Here is a 14,807-nt window from a genome sequence, read left to right on the forward strand (position 1 = left end):
TACTGGCGTGCCTGGGTGGCTTAGTCGGTTAAGCACCTGACTATTGATTTCAGCTCAAGTCATGATCTTATGGTTCATGAGATTGAGCCCTGTGTGAGTCTCCACACTGACAGCACAGAGCCTGCTTGGGATTCTACCTCTCCCTCTCTCTCTGCCCCTCCCCAATTCACACATGCTTTCTCTCTCTCTCTCTCAAAATAAATAAATAAACATTAAAATATATGTACTACAATTATTAACAGCTCCTACTGACCAAGCACAGAATATGTGCCAGGAGTAGTTCTAAGATATACATACATATATACACACACATACACAAATATATATACACATAATTACACTCACATACATGCACACATGTATGTAAATTCCTACAGGTGTGCACACATGTACACACATACACCCACTCATTTAATCCTCACACCAACCCTATGAGATAATTTTATTATTTTCACTTTACAGATGATTCAACAAAAGCAGAGGCACGTTAAGTGACTTGCCCAACATCACACAGTGAGTGAACAGCCTAACCAGACTCTGTTCCAGCTATTCCAGAGTCTATGCCCTTAAACATTTCAGACCTTTCTCAGTGCAGAGCCAGGAACAAAGCAGGTGCTCAGTTAGTATTTGTAGAATCAAAGAACAAGGAGACTGACAAAATGATTCTATCATCCCCTAGAGCAGTGCTGTCTGACACAGCATTCTGAGATGATGTAAATGTTCTACATCTGTGTTGTCTTATACAGCAGTCAATAGTTGTATGTGGCACCTGACCACTTAAAATGTGGTTAGTATGACTCAAGAACTAAATTTTTTTATTTTACTTAATTCTAATCAGTCTAAATATAATAGCTACATGTGACTACTGACTACCACATTAGACATTACAGTCTAAGATTTTATGAGGTGGTGTCCCTTTTGATGCATTGAGATTTATATAGCCTTGATGAATTTAACTCCAAAACAGAAGACAAAATTCCCTTTTGCATTTCTTTTTTCCCTAGTGACTTCCACCCCCAGTTTTTCAAACATCCTTCATCCTCCTACTTTACTTCATTCCAGCCTGTAGAATCAAACCTCCTTCATGTGCAGCTCCAGCAAAGCCATTTTCCCCACCCCTCAACAGTTCTTTCGAGTCCTTCAAAAGTATTTAGTCAACCAACATCTAGAGCCTACTTGGATGGGGCACTGGCCCAAGTCCTGGGAAGGGTGGAGGGAAATAGAGCCACAAAGACAAACTAAACAAGGTCCCTATCTCATAGTGAAGGGGAGTTGGTTAGACTAGTAAACTCACACATAGTAAGGAACCAATAAAGGGTGTGGAATGCAGGGGGGCGGGGGATGGGGGCAGGCTGAAGGTCTAGTTTCGCTGCTGTGGTTTCCAAACTGGGACTCTGCATTGTCTACTTGGCAGAAATTGCTGCATAATGGCACTGATTTCACTTGCACTTGGACCACTAGAATAAATGGGATTGATCTGGCTTTGCTTTCAGAACTGAGCTTATAATGGACATGACAAAATCTTACTGGTGTCTAGAAAGAGTCATCAGTAAGGAAGGAACTGCTATTACATTTCACCCTGCTGACTTGGGCGGATAGAAGATGGATCTAGTTCTCAGACCACCACCCCATCTTTTACAAAAAAAGAAATCATCAAAGAAATAGTATATAATAATTAGACTGAGACTCAAATATTAAAGAAGAAGAGGAAGAGGAAAAAATGTGTACATTAATCACCTAACTCATGGGCAATTACTACTCGTATTTCTAAACAATGTCCAGTAACTGGGGTAGTGAAAATGCATTTCTTCCCTCCCACCATTTGCATACTTGGCATCTCACTTACATTGTACATAGGTTACAGTAAAAAGATGCTGCTTTGTTTGGATTTTGCTTTTTCTGTGGAATCCATTATAAAGCAATGTGCTTTTGTGTGTCAAAGAGCAGAAAGGCTCCACTTCCTCTTTTCAAAAGGATTTGGGCAGAAGTCAACTACTGTATTTATTCCACGCAGTTCTCCTTTTGATTACTAGATGTGTGCTGGTTGTAGATGCCACAGAAAAGCAGTGAATGTTCTCACCACAAAGGACTTTCTATCTTAAGATGGGTCTTACAGCATCATGCTTCTGAAAGCAAAATGTTCAGTCACCTAAATGTCACTCTATAAATAGGAAGCATTTAAACACATAGAAACATCCAGATAATGCTTTCCATGCTTAATTTCTCATCTACATATCTGCTATCAGTGCATAGGTGGAGTGACCATGTATTTCGTTTTTTCTCAAACTTCCTCAATCTTACTCTTTTCAAAAAAAGCAGTTCATTAAAATCAAAATCAAAAGAGATTTCACCGTGATAACTCTCTAACAATTTTCTTTTAAATTACACGACAGATTAGAAAATCAAAAAACAAACAGGAAAGACCTAGATCAACGGTCCCAGGCTACTCCAGACTAATGGAAATATCACCTAAGAAATTTACTCCCTGCATCTAAGTTTATTTCCCAAAGTGTGTTCCTGAGAACACTAGTTATGAGCGGTATCACACTGAAAACATTCCATAGTCAATACCCTAAGCCCATCTGCTCATGCAAAATGGCTGTGTTGGTATCATGAATATTTTCACCAGTATTTCCCAAGCCTTCCGATGTACCTTCCACTCCACCGCACATTCCCACTGCCACATAAAAACTCCTAACACAAGCAAGTCCTAGACCACCTTCTGCCAAACATACACATATGCAATAGCAAGTAGGCAAATACACATGAACGCATACTGTTCTTGTAAGTTCTAGAAAGTCCCAGTCTACCTTTGGGATCTCGCATAAGCCCCTTGTGTAAAATATTCACTCTGCCTAAGACGGGCTGAGATCACAGTCTGCTGGGTGCTGTACTAGCAGACTACAGGACGGTGTCACGTGACAAAGAGCTCCGTGAAGTGTGGGTGCAACACCTCAAGGACCAAAGAGATCAGATGACTGAATCCTCTGGTTCCCGTGGTTCAAGGGAGGGTTGTGGGGCTGTGAGATCATTCTGGCTTGTAATACATCTGAAAACCACTAATTTTAATAATAAAAAAGCATTTCTATTTCCTTTCTGCAAACCTATGGTGTAGATTGCAAAAGTGTCATTCACAATGTCTGAGCAACTACCTCTGAGGTACAAGTCTTTCTGAGGGTTGCTTCAAATGCTAATTTTTCCTACTGGGTAGGCTAACTTGCATGTACCCATATACAAAACATTACCCTGTTCGTTAAGCGCTTACTAAAGTAAATCACCACATTGATCCAATAATGCATGCCTGGGGATTCAAAGAAATCATAAACATGCTAAAGATTCTTACAAGTCCTACAAAAAAGAAAACTTTGGCTCAATCCAGAAGATTTTAACTTATGTGGCCTTGGAAACATCAGGACACATGCTTTTGAGGAAAACACTTATTTGATCTTGGAAGCAACCTACTACATATTGTTTCTTTTTAAAGTGGATTTTTTTTTTCTTCTTTTAAGTAGGCTCCACGCCCAGCATGGAGCCAAGCGCAGGGCTTGAACTCATGACCCTGAGATCAACAACTGAGCTGAGATCAAGAGTTGGATGCTCAACCAACTGAGCCATCCGGGTACCCCTCCAAAGTACTTTCTAAATAGAAGTGCTGTTAGATGCCATTCTAAGTCCAGCCAATTCTTTACAGACAGAGAAACGGTCATTCTGTTGTGACCATAATGTGCAAGGATGTGCCCCGTAGAGTCTCATATCCTCTCCGCCCTGTTAATAAAAGGACAGTTCCATTACAGGAAAAGATCTCTTTCACTACCACTCTCTTTGTCAACTTTCTACCTGGGTTCTGTTTGGAGTGATAACCTCTAGCTCGTGACAATGAGGTAAAACGTGTAAATATGAATGCCAACAACTGAGAAGGTAGAGATAGCAGGAGACTGAAGATACCGTGGAGCAGCTAAACCAAGGTTGCCAACCTCTGATTAACTCATTAATTGTTTACATTTCTATTATCTATTTTGTTTGTTTGGCAACGAGACATATTTGTCACTAAGCACGCACTTTTGCAGAACCTCATCCCGTTAACTAAAGAACAGCCTTCCATTACCTACCGGGGAAGATGCAGTTCAGGGGCTGTCATGGGTGGCTCAGAACAAGCCCCCCCAAAGCACCTGGGCCTCCCCTCTACTTCAAAACTCAGCATATCGCCCTATAGTACTGATTTGCAAACCTATCACTACACTGTGTGCATCCTTGTGGTACTGCCTCCCAATGGCTCACACAGAACCAGGCACATGCAGTCCCTCTTGGGAAATCTGTTGAATAAACTGATAATGTAGTATTCTCTCTTTCCTCAGTGATACTATCTCACTCTCCAAAACCTTTGTCCTTTTGACAGTGAATTTAAAAATAAAATACCACCTAACATTTTGATAGTGATGACTTTAAAAGACAGCAGTGGCTTGCGGGGTGGGGTTAGATGCTCTCGTATGGTAACTGAGGAACACTAGGTATAAAAATGACTGAGTTCTAACAGGGTATCATTGCTCCTGACAGAGGCTGATAGGATCTGGTGTGGCAAGGCGCGCTGCGGGATGGTGCTGCATAGAGGTCAAAGGCAAAGGCCGTGGAGCCAAACTTTCTGGACTCCACCCTCAGTTCTATCACTCACTTACTGGATGCCCTGAAGCAAGTGTCTTCTCCTCTCTGAGACTTTGTTTCCTTATGCTAAAATGGGGTGGTATCTAACTCAGGAAGTTTGTAGGAGGATTAAATACATTTCAAAATGAAAATATAGAACGTGCTTAACACAAGACATGGCACTTAGTCAATACGCAACGGATTTTAGTTATTGTTATTTTCCATCTCAGGTACTATCTGGCAGTTGCTTCTCAAAAATTCACAGAGCATCACACACATCTGTTCTCCACCACTTAGAAAGCATGCAATACATTTTTAATGAAAAATTTAAAAACAGTTAGTGGCACACCTATTAGAATGGATAAAATCCAGAACACTGACAACCCAAATGCCGACAACGATATGGAGCAACAGGAAAGTTGCATTCGCTGCTGCTGGGAATGAAAAATGGTGCGGCCACTTTGGAAGACAGTTTTGAAGTTACTTTAAAAACTACACATAATCTTACCATTCACTCCAGAAACTGTGCTCTTTGATATTTACCCAAAGGAGCTGAAAACATGTGGCTGCATAAAAACCTGCACGTGGACGTTTACAGGAGCTTTATTCATAATTGCCCACGCTTGGAAGCAACCAAGATGTCCTTCAGCAGGAGAATTGGTAAACTTTACTACAACCAGACAATGGAATATTATTCAGTGCTAGAGAGAAATGAGCTATGAAGCCATAAAAAGCCATGGGAGAACCTTAAATGTATATTACTAAGTGAAAGAAGCCAATCTAGGAGGCTATATACTATATAGTTTCTACTCTTTGACATTCTATAAAGGGCAAGGGAAACTCTACAAATTTTAACGGTTGCCATGGCAGGGGAGGAGCAGGGGTGGGATGATAGGGAAGCACAGAGGATTTTTAGGGCAGTGACAATATTCTGTATAATGACAGATACCTGTCATTATACGTTTGTCCAAACCCATGAAATGTAGAACACCAAGGGTGAACCCTTAGATAAACTATGGACTCTGAGTGATAACAATGTATTAGTGTAGGTTCATTAATTATAACAAATGAACCAGTCTGGTGGGAGATGTTGATAATGGGAGAGCTGCACATGTTGGGGGGGAGGGGAGGGCAAGGAGTATATAGGCTGCTTCTGTACTTTCCTCTCAATTTTGTAGTGAGCCTAAAACTGTTCTAAAAAATTTTTTTAAAGAATTTAAAACCCAGCAGGTAGCCATGGATAATTTCTAAATAGCCAAAGGGATCACGGTATGTCAGAGCTTGGGGTCTGGGGTCCACTGGCCTGAAGTTCCCTCATAGCCTAGCTGTGTTACCAAGAGCAAGTCAGTTAACCCTTCAATATAAAATATAAAATTCCCTGCAGAATGTTTGGAAGAACGGGTTCTGCCTAGTGTCTGACACTTAGCAGTCAATAAATCTTAATTCTTTTTAACAAACCCTCTGGGAGGTTCTGATGTACTGTGCTGAATGAAAATGTACATTTTATTAAAATGTCCCTTTTTGGCTGTCTGAGGCCCTTTCTAAATCTATGACATTCAGCTATACATTGAGCACCAATCACCCTTGGAACTTTTCCACTCTCTGCGTAACTGTGAACCTTACCACGCTAAGAACATTACACACACCATGTCATTTCTCATTTAATAAAGCAAATTGCTACATGCAAGGGTAGTTATTCTCATTTGCAAATTCATATCTAATTAGCTCTCTAAAAGCAAACTGCAAATTGGATCCAAGCATATCACTCCTACAGCACTTGCCCTGGTGAACTAAAATGAACAGTGGGTCCATTCTGCAGTTTGCCAAAGATACTACATATGGTGATGAAATTGTGTTGACACGTTTCTCAGAAGAAATCCTAATCTACAGCCATACCACCCTGAACGCGCTCGATCTCGTCTGATCTCGGAAGCTAAGCAGGGTCAAGCCTGGTTAGTACTTGGATGGGAGAAGAAATCCTAGAAGAAATTCTTCTTGGTTGTCTGCAGCTATAGGCATTTTCCTTCCTTCCACAGTTTGAAGGGAATTGCAAGAGTTGAGTGACAAAGTTTTATGGAGACTGGGAGGCAAAAGGGTGACAGTGTGGGAGAAAAAAAAAATCTCCAAGGGAAAATCATATGGGGAGGGACAGTCAACAGCCAGAACTAAGACCTCAGTGAAGTTCATGTTGTACAGGTGGAAAAAGTAAGTGGTGGACAAATGATTATCATTTGGGCAAGAGGCAGATCTCTTGTAGAAGAGATAGTATGTCTTTTGACAGTGGTATGTGGCAGAATTTTATTCTAGGCAGACTGGGTATAAAGAAGTGATGGGAAGCAAAGGATATAAAGACATTTATTATGTTTCCCTGTCCAGCACCCATGCCCTCGTTTTTTGAACTCAATGCCTCAGTTTCCTTTGAGGAGTCTTGTACTCTATGTGGTTCAGGTGCTGCTGATACCAGTCCCCTCTCTGCAAGGTATGGGAGAGACAAATGACCCAGATGCAGCCAGAGTGAATTTTCAGACCTTTCACTCTAACACTATGGGAAGTCATTTTCTTTATATATGAATGCCAAGCTCATAGGACATGAACTCTGGGCTCCTGGTGTCACCCAAAGAGGGAGCCTGCTTGAACATAACACCAACATAGGGAAACAAGAGTAAGCAGGTGAAGAGAGGTGGCTTTGCTGGGTCACTGTTTGAGAATATGCATCCAGCCAGCCATGAATCCTCTGGACTTTTCTGTAATAAGAGTCAGGGAATCCCCTTTTTGCCTCAGCCAGTTTGAGTTAGTTTCTGTCATTTGAAACTGAAAAAAATCTGACTCATTACTAAGACAAAGGAAAAGTCACATCTACTTATAGTATGTACTACCTTTTCCTCAAACACCATGTATTGTTGATATGATCATATTGGTCTATAGTGGCCATGTTTTCCCAACCACTTCCCCACAAAATCAGCTTATCTGCTCATACAGGTAGAATTTTACTCATAGAACAGCCGAATGTCTGAATATGAGAACTATTCTGAAAACCTGGGTCATGTGCAAAAAAACACACTTCCTGATAGTAATAAGCACACAGTACCATTCCCCTACTGAACTCTTGAAGCATGCGTTTCAAACTCACATTCCTCTATTTAGTAATCAGGCTAAAAATATCTTTCCTACACTCTCTGTGTGAAGATTAAAACACATTGCTCAAAGCTGTTGCACCACATAACTGCAGCAAACTCTAAGCTGTCAACCAATACTTGGACCCTGTGGAGAGAATCCCAGGAGAGAATTCAGCCCTCCGCACCCCATCTTGCTATTTTATCTGCTGAGAGTGATTCACTCCAGTAACCTGGTTCCTCAGTATCTTAGTAACCACTTTATTATACAAGGGTGATCCTACCTTATGCCATAGAAAAGTTCTCCTGAGAAGCTGTACAAACCCAGGTGTGTTCATTCCAGATCTATGGTCTGTGCACTACACACAATCATTTCAAAGACGATCCATTTCAAAATCTTATGAATTGGCAGTTGGCAAGAGACTCCTAATGCTACGTCTTCTGGTATGACTTTTGCAATCATGATCTCACTTTTGTAATCCAGAGGCTATCATGGGATTTAGTACTTACTATGTACCAGGAATCATGTTAAACATGTTAAACATGTGCTGACCTGGTCACAAAAGCTCATGACATAGAATCTATTGATATTTTCAATTTACAAATGAGGAAACACAGAACAGTTGAGCAAAATTGCCGAGATCACACACTTAGTAAATGTTGAAGCCGAGGCTAAATTCTAGGCCATCTCTTCTACTTCTCAGAGTCCAAGTTCTGAATGCCAGTTGGGGGTTGGGTGGTCGTCCACACTGGCGTCTGCTCTGCTCTGCTGCCAGCTGGTGATGGGCACCTGAAAGAACTATTTGCCCTTTGGGAGTTCAGTTTTCTAATCAATAAAAGAGTGATCTCCAAACCCTCCTCCAGCCCTGGCACCTGGTGAGCCACAGGCCCTCCTCCTGGGTTCCTGAAGGGTTCCCTGTAGGCAGACACCTGCTAGAGCACAGTTCTCAAACTCACTGAACATCATTAAAGTCTAAGGAAATTGTTAAAAACAAAGACTTCCAAACCCTCAGGTAGAGGGGCTGCAGCCAGAAGTTCCAGGATGGGGCACCAAGATCTACATTTTTAATAAGTCTCCTGGGGGATGTTGATATATGAACTGTGATTTGAAAGAGCACTGGCAGCTCTTGGGAGCTAATCAGAAATGCAGATCTTGGGTCCCATCCAAGACCCACTGAATCAGAACCTGCATTTCACCAAGGTTCCCAGGTCATGCTTGTGTATATTGAAATGATCCTAGAAAAGGGCCAACCTGATTAATCCTGACACCATACTCAATCTTGAAACCAAGGTAAACACAGCACATCCTTACCTAATTGTTACTACTTTTAACTTCTCTATAATTGCTACTCCTAAAAGCATCAGCTGCAAGTGTGCTTTTCAAGATACCTTTGGCAGAGCCCTAGGCTTCAGTCCTCCAGGGCCATCTGGGGATAGGGACTGTGTGAGGCAGCCTACAATGAGTGGCCTCCAAGCTACAAAGTCTCCTTCAAACGAACCACTCCACTTTGATCAGTTTTAGAATTGCAGTTTGATTTTCTTTGAAAACAGGGTTTTGTTGCTTTAAGTTTTTTTCTCAACCAACATCGTGCTCCATAGTGCACATACATCAATGCCATTAGTACCTTCCCCATGATACCCAAGAGATGGGCTTAGGGAATGAACCTGGCTCCGTTTTCTCAAATGCTTCCCTAAGGGGCAGAAACATGACCTTCAAAATGTCAAAACCTGCTCCTGTTCCCAGGAGCACTATTAAGTTACTTTCCTACCCTACTTTAATATGCAATGACCAAGAAAGACACTAATGTGGAAAATTCTGAATTCAGCTCACATACCATTGCTAGTTTATAACAAAAGCTCTATGTATCTTCTCTTATAAACTAAAAGGTTCCCACCAGTCAATGGGAATTTGATCCTTAAGGTAAACACAAGCAGTCCAGATCTTTCTTTAGACCAAGTACTTTGGAGATATCTTTAGTGATTAGTATTGCTGGGTGGCTCTGGAGTTAGAGAGTCTCAGAATTTACTTAATAAAGAAGTTAGGGGAACCTGGGTGGCTGAGCTGGTTGAGCATCAGACTCTAGATTTCAGCACAAGTCATGATCTCACAATTGTGAGATCGAGCCCCACTTTGGACTCAGTGCTCAGTGTGGAGTCTGCTTGGGATTCTCTCTTTCTCTCCCTCTCTCTCTCCCCCTCCCTCACTCATTCTCACTCTCTCTCTTTTTCTCAAAATAAATACATAAACATTTAAAAAAATAAGTCACAAGAGGTCCAGGAAAAGATAACCTCAGTTTTATTAACACCTAACGACTGGTTCTCACCTGGGATACACATAACAGTCATCTGGGGAACTTTGAAAGATCCTGATGCCTAGGCTATACCCAAAAAATTACATCAGAATTTCTGGGAGTAGGTCTCAAGTTTTAGTGGGTCCCTAGACATCTTCAATGTGTATCTGAGGTTGAGAACCATTGACTAGGGCACTAGACATGGGAGCACTGGAGACAGAGTCCTGTAAGACACACGCTCAATGGCCCCGCTTGCCCCTCTCTTGGTCCCCCTCTTTCACATACAGATGACCATTCATTTATTCATTCAGCAGTTATTTATTGAAAATCTACTATGTACTCACTTGTAACTGGGGATTGTAAACTCAAAAATCCTGTTCTTGTGGAGCTAACAGTACTACAAACACATTTTTTTCTTTTTAATTTTCACCCTAAATAGGTGCTATAAAGAAGATGAATTCTCATGTTGGTGTAGTATGTAAACATAGCCTCTCTGAGAAGGTACCACCTGGGTTCTGAGTTGAAGTTTGGGAAGGATGTAGTTAAAGGATCTAGGGATGAAGCTCTTACACAGAAAGAATAAGTATAAGTGGACCCCCAATGGAAATGGTATATTGAAAGGGTAGATAAAAAAAAAGTCAGGGTGGCTGGAGCACAGTCAATGAAGAGTAAGTTAAAAGAAATGAAGTCATAATGGTAGGCAAGGACCAGATGGCGTAGGTCTTTACAGACCATATTAAAGAAAATAGAAGAGATAATCTGATAAAAGAAAACTTCAACAGTGGGAAATTATCCACACAAAAGTTCATGCCGATCTCACGAACAACAGCCTATAGTCTAACGTAATACTTCTGAATTTTATTTTACTTTTGTTTTTGGCAAGGGATCGGACAGGGTTGGCACTGTTCCTTGGGGACACATAATAAAATTGCCTGGGAGAGGGGTTCATTCAAGCTGTGTGACACACACTGTCTTTCTCCACAGGTGTGATTCTATTACACTCCCCTAGGGGTGTGACCCTTGTCCACAATGAGGGACTAAGAACAGGAGTAGGCCATATCCAGTGATGTCAAATAAAAACAATATGCACATTCAGGATTTGTAGGTCTATATATTAAGTCCAGCTCATTCACCCTAAATTTCTATATTCTCTAAGTATAGGATGTCCCACAACATGTCAATCACATGACCCAAACTGCATTCATCTTTATTCATAAATCGACTGGTATCTCCTATAATCTCTATATCAGGTGGTATAAACAGATGGTGGTTGAGGCTGGATCATGTGATGATTCTTCTCTCACAAGTCTGCTTCCTGGGCTGGGGTCGCCAATATACCTGAGTGGGAGCTGGTCAGGCCTCTCTACTCCCCTGTGGTTAAGCTGGTCTTCCTCAGAGCATGGTGGTCTCAGATTGGCTGACTTCCCCTATGGTAGGTGGCTTCTCCCTGAATGAGTGTTTCAAGAGACGGGATGTGGAAGCTGCCATGCTATTAAAGCCTGAGCGTGAAAATGGTCACAGCTTCACCTCTTCAATATCCTCTTGCTCAAAGCAGTTTCTGAGCTCATCCAGATTCAAGGGTAGGAGTCAAAGACTCACCTCTCAATAGGAGAAACATTGATAAATTTGTGGCTACGTTTTGTCCACCACAATATATAAAGCATATACACACAGCATGTGGTATAAAAATATGTACCACTGGAAATATATTTTTATATATGTATATATACACAAAGCATGTACATTATACGTACATTATGTATTATATATAATTATACATAATAATTAGAGTGCATGGTACATTTTAAGGTATAATGTTTCAAATACAATCTGCTATAATAGTAACTAAATGCTAGCCCAATCACCTTATAGTGATGTCCTATCATCTTTTCGTAAACTTAGTGGAAGATAGGATCAACAGATGTGGGGAGGAAATTGGAAGAGTGACCAAAATAAGCAGTGAGAAGAAACATTAACTTCCCTGTCAGAGGCATGAGTCACCCTCCATTAGGTGGGCACCACAGGATTTAAGGAAGTTGCTGTCATAATCCTTCCAATGCAACAAATGTGAGGCTGCCCAGAAGAGGAGGCTGTGAAGGAGATTCACTTCATTGCCCATGCTGGGTGTTCTGAATGCTTTCGTGTGAAAGGTAGCACCATCAGCAGGGAACAGGACATGCCAATGTGACAGTGAGTCACCAAGTGAAATCATGGCTGCTCATGGTCCGATGCCTGTCATGGTGGGAGCACAATAAAATTGTTCCAATGTCCCACCCCCTCCAAGGAAAGGTCAAAGAAGTTTCATCTTAGGGCACACATGAGGAGAGGAGAGAACTTCGTGTCTCAACTATTTTATTTTATTTTAAATTCCAGTAGAGTTAACACAGTGTTATATTGGTTTCAGGTGTATAATATAGTGGTTCAGCACTTCATACATCTCTCAGTGCTCATCACGCATGTGTTCCTTAATCCCCATTGCCTATTTCACCCAACCCCCCGCCCACCTCCCCTCTGGTAACTATCAGTTTGCTTTCTATAGTTAAAATGGTAGCCTTCTTGGTTTGTCTCCTTTCCCCTTGCTCATCTGTTGTTGCTGTTGTTGTTGTTTGTTTCTTAAATTCCACATATGAGTAAAATGATATGGTATTTGTCCTTCTCTGACTTATTTTGCTTAGCATTATACCCTCTAGATTCATCCATTCAAGTATTTTCATATAAGAGTATTCTTGGATTCTTTTTGAGGGCAAGGATACCTCCAATTTTTCTTGACATTTATTGTGAGGGAAAAGTAAAAATTAGCCAAGCTAAACAAGTTATATATTATGTTCGAGAAGAATTCATTTTGACTTAGGTTTATCCCAAGTATGCAAGGCTAGAAGACATTAGAAAATCTAATTGATGTAATTCACCACATTAATATGTTGTGGTAGCTGGTCTTAGAGATGGCCTCTTGGCATCATATCCTTGCATAGTCTTCTGGCACTGAATCTGGGCTGGCTTGTGACTTATTTTAATCAACTGAATGTGGCAGAAGCGGTGCTGTGCCAATTCCAGGAACATGCCTTAGGAAAGACAGGCAGCTCCTGCTGTGCACATTGGATCACCATGTAAGAAGTCTGCTATCCAGCTGGAGAGAACTTCCGGAAGCCAGAGAGAGAGAGAGAGAGAGAGAGAGAGAGAGAGAGAGAGAGAGAGAAAGGCCTAAGACTGTGGACAAAGACTGGTCCAGCCATCCCAACATCTCAGCTGCACTGGGACTGCAAGCCATCTCTACTGAGATGCCAGACACGCAATGAGCCATGTAAGATGCTCCAACAGCCAAGCTGAGCTTCACGTGACTCCAGCCCCAGACACTTTCTCCCCGTGACTGCATGAGAGCATCCAAGTAACAGGAGCTGAACAGTCATCTTGCTAAGTCCTCTCATTCCACAGATGTGGAAGGTCCACCAAAATGGTGGTTCTTCTAATCCACTAAATACTGGCATGGCTTCTTATGATGTAATAGATAACCAAAACATTAAAAGAGAATATTCATACGATGATTTCCAAGGATGCAGAAACGCAAAAGGCATTTGACAAAAAAATTCTACACTCATTCAGGATTTAAAAAAAAGAAAAGAAAAGAAAAGAAAATCCTGGAGCAAACTAGGAATATGAGGGACCTAATTTACTTAATTTGATAAAGTAGAGCCACAAAAAGAACCCCAGCAGTCATTTCACTTGAAGGTATATTCCTACTCTCAGATCAAGAAAAGACAAAGCTCCTCACTATTACTTCTAGTAAGAATTATACAGAAGGTTCTAGTCAGCGCAGCGAGTCAAAAAAAAAAAAAAAAAAGAAAAAAGAACAAATGAATGAAGAAAGAAAAAAAAGAAAAGCCATAAAGATGAAGAAGGAAGAAAAAAAATCTGTCCCTTAAAAATGGTATGATTTTATATATATAAAACCTCCCCAAACTATAGATATGTTACATGTATTAATACAATAATTAAACATCTTTTCTAGATATCAATATAAAAAATCAACTGTACTATATACTAGCAAACAAAAAATTAAAATTAAAATATAGCATTCATAATAGCATCAAAAATGTGTAAGAAAAAAATCTAACAGAAGAGTTCTAAGACTTCTAATGAATAAATTATAAAATATTAATAGACATTAAAGAAGACCTAAATAAATGCTCACAGATTGAGAGCATCAATATTATAAAGATTAAATTCTCCTCCAATATAATCCCAATTATGTTTCCAGATTTTTCAACAATATGAGAAGCTGAATCTAGAATGTATACGGAATTGCCAAGGATAAATATAGGCAAGAAGAACAACAGTAGTATGGGAACGTGCCCTGCCAGGGATCAAGAATTATTATATCAGAATTAACTGTAGATCAGGATAGGTAAACAGACCAGTGGAAAGGAGCAGCAAACCCAGAAATGACCCATGCATGTAATATGGGCGTTTGTTGTAAGACACATGCATGGCAGTTTGGGAGGGAAAGGAAAGATTTCAATAAATGTTGCTGAGACAATTGGGTATCCATGTTTTTTGAAAAAGAAGAAGGAAATATATAAATATATATGTGGAATATGTGCACATAATTATGGAATATATATTATATATAATAGTAATATGTTATGTGGAAATAAATATAAATATATATATCATGTACATAATATACCAAATATGTATATATAATTATAGAATATATACATATATATTTACATATATGTATATATTTATGCTTATAAGAAAGATATAT

This window comes from Panthera leo, chromosome A2 (assembly GCF_018350215.1).
Source record: "Panthera leo isolate Ple1 chromosome A2, P.leo_Ple1_pat1.1, whole genome shotgun sequence".
Lineage (NCBI taxonomy): Eukaryota > Metazoa > Chordata > Mammalia > Carnivora > Felidae > Panthera > Panthera leo.